Source organism: Hippoglossus stenolepis, chromosome 15, assembly GCF_022539355.2.
Source record: "Hippoglossus stenolepis isolate QCI-W04-F060 chromosome 15, HSTE1.2, whole genome shotgun sequence".
In the NCBI taxonomy this organism is placed as follows: domain Eukaryota; kingdom Metazoa; phylum Chordata; class Actinopteri; order Pleuronectiformes; family Pleuronectidae; genus Hippoglossus; species Hippoglossus stenolepis.
Window position 1 is genome coordinate 2,042,036 of NC_061497.1, and position 3,023 is coordinate 2,045,058.

A 3,023-nucleotide genomic window follows, 5' to 3' on the forward strand; every position below is an offset into this window, starting at 1 on the left:
GTATTATAAACAACACTTTAAGGTTGTAGAGCCCATTGAGTACATACTTGATGCCAAGGAAAAACGAAGTTTTCAATATGTGCCTGTACTGAAGTCTTTGCAGCAGCTCTTTGTTAGAAGCGATGTTGTGGACAGGGTACACTCTAAACCCGGATTTTATTTGAAATAAACTTCTTTAGTGGTCATTACTTATTCTATCTTGTTTTGTACAAACATCATGTCATTACTAAAACAAATTAGTAGTTTGTACTATTCAGCTGTAACATCCAGTGTTAATGACCATGTTAAGCAGAGGTAACTTAACATTTTGCTTTTCTGTAAGGGAGGGGAGGGGCTTATTTGAATTTCTGTCGGTAACAAGTTGGGACATGTTCTGTGTGAGGAGTCCGTTGCTGCTGCGTCAGACAGGAGAACTTGACCTGTGAGAACTGTGAGAGCTTGGAAGCATCAACACCAAGTGGAATGGTGAGTGTGTTTAACCAAATTAAGTATTTTTCAGACAGCGCTCTGGAACATGTTATTATCAAAAAGATGGTCCAGTGACAACACAAGCTTAAGTAAGTGTCAATGTGCTATCAATTTTCTGTTGGCTCACAGACTGCTGCCGATAGCGAAACATTAACTTTAAGTTATGAAAACAGTTTTTTTTAAAAAGCAGTGTTAATAAAAGTTACACCAAATGAAATGGTGTGTGTGTGTGTAAAGGAAAAATTCTGCAAAACTCTTAGCTAAAATGTCAGCTAAACTCTAAATTTAGTGTTAGCATGTGTTAGCATGATGCTAGCATGCATGTACTAGGATCTCATGCTCGCTGTTCATACCGATTCAAAATGTGCACTGTGCTTTGTTGAAACAATGAGGCTTGTTAATGAACTGCTCACGATTTTAACATTAAATGACTGTGATTGTAGAGGTGCAGGGTGGTATTGATATGCACACACAATACAGGTAGAGTGGAAAGGAAACAACTTGAGCAGAAATGACCTGTAATGTAATACTGTAACATTCTCTGTTGTTTTCAGGTTTACTTGGAGTTCAAAAGGTTTGGGGGCAAGAACCTCAAGCAGAAATTCTATGAAGGTGTTGATGGGCACAGTCCTGCTCGTATTCAAATATTTTGATCCAATAGAGGGAAGGTTGGGCAGCTATTCACAGTTCTCACAAGATACCAAGGTTGGTGCATACCAATCATGTTACTTGCCAATGTCATGACAACATTTTCTACTTGTGTAATTGTGCAATACAATCCAAATTGTGCTTGGTTGTTTCAGCTTTCATTTATAAACCATTCATTTCTTGTCATTATATTATCTAACGAGTTTCATTTGGCCCTCTAAAAAATGACAGAGCTGATATCCACACGGAGGCCTTCCCATTATTCTTGGGAGACAACCCGACAGACTTCTTCACTTCTACTTCTTGTAAGTAACTTCTTTCTTTATTTAAGCGTATCTAAACATATTATTTGTAAAACCATATGGGCATAGTTTTATCCATACAATTAAAATAATAACATATTGTTCCACTTTTCATGTGAAAATTGTGGTTTTTAATCTGCCAAAAATATTTCTCTTCACTGAGTACCCCAATCCACTGAGGCTGGATAAGTGGTCTATTGTTGAGCTCAAACTGTTAAGACATTTACACGAGTAAACTAGCAATAGCCTTTTTCGGCTACATCGCTAAACATTTGTGATATTTATTTAATGAGTTGTCATTGTGCTCTTATGTTTATCTTCTTTATTAAGGACTCTGATGATGACTCCTTCCACCATATTGATATTGGGATCCTCCTTGTTGAGCATGAAAGTGCTGTGCTCTCGTCTTCCCTGCATCTCAGTTCAGCCTCAATGAAGATCATCATCGAGGGAGAAGTTTTGATGGGCCTGCCAAAGGCTGTGTATTCTGTTTGGACTAGCATACTTATTTTATTACCCTAAGTCTGTGACGTTCACAAATGGTGCTAGTTCTTGTGTGTCTTTACTTTTCTTTAGATTGACAAGCTTTTTTACTGCTGTGATAAAATATTTAAATGGTTTTGTGAACAATAAAATGCATTTGAGAATTTAAATTATTGTTTAATGTCTTACTTTCCACACAATTTTGTTGAAACTATGTATTTAGCTATCTCATATGATAAAATTAAAAGAAAGTACATTACTTACACTCTGTTAAACTTAAAATGATAATTTCATTAAACTAAGAAATAATTTATGTTAACTAATGATTTTGAGTGAAGATAGCTAATGTGAACTTGTATATGTGCTCTGATTAATTAAGTTTTTGTGTTAATACAACTTGACCGGTTGAGTTTTAGCTTGCGTAAAAACTTAAATGGTTTAAGGCAACGGGTTTCCACGCAATTTTCAAGTAAAGTCAACTTATTCGGGTTAAGAGTGTAGGGTGTGGACTAATTGGCAGAATACTGAGCAGCAAACTTCCAAATCTTCTCAGGATGGTTCTCACTTCCAGGAGAACAGTTTTCTGTCTGGGGATGAGTTGAGAATTTTGATAACTTTATATGTAGATGACTTTGAGATCTGCAATCCCCTGGGTACTTCACGCAGGAAACATAAGCTTTGTGGAATCTACTGGACCTTGAGTAATTTGCCACCAGGTTCACATTCATCACTTTCCTCAATTTACTTGGCAGTCCTGTGTAAATCTGATGATGTGAAAAAGCATGGTTTTGATAGTGTCTTACATCCTCTGCTTCGAGATATGAAAACTCTGGAGGAAAAGGGAGTTTTCATTCCGTTGCTTGGAAGATGTCTTAAAGGGACAATTCAAGTTGTTGCAGCAGATAACCTGGGTGCTCACAGTTTAGCTGGTTTCAAGAGAGCTTTTCTGGTGGGTATATCTGTAGATTTTTCAAAGGAACAAGAAAAGACATCCAGACAAAAGATGTAAAGTCGGGTGCATTTAGTCTCCGAACAAAGGAACTCCATGACTCTCATGTGAAATCAGCTCAGGAGAATGGTACAAGTTGTTTCGGAGTGAAAAGCCATTGTGTTATCACCAAA

General features: G+C 37.0%; 1 long non-coding RNA gene across 1 annotated transcript; it reads left to right on the forward strand.

Annotated features, from left to right (window-relative positions):
- Positions 1-315: 315 nt before the first annotated feature.
- LOC118121848 lies at positions 316-2,071 on the forward strand. The gene is made up of 4 exons (XR_004698399.1): positions 316-465; positions 1,023-1,173; positions 1,348-1,421; positions 1,749-2,071. It is a non-coding gene; the product is annotated as an uncharacterized LOC118121848 (long non-coding RNA).
- The last annotated feature ends 952 nt before the right edge of the window (positions 2,072-3,023 follow it).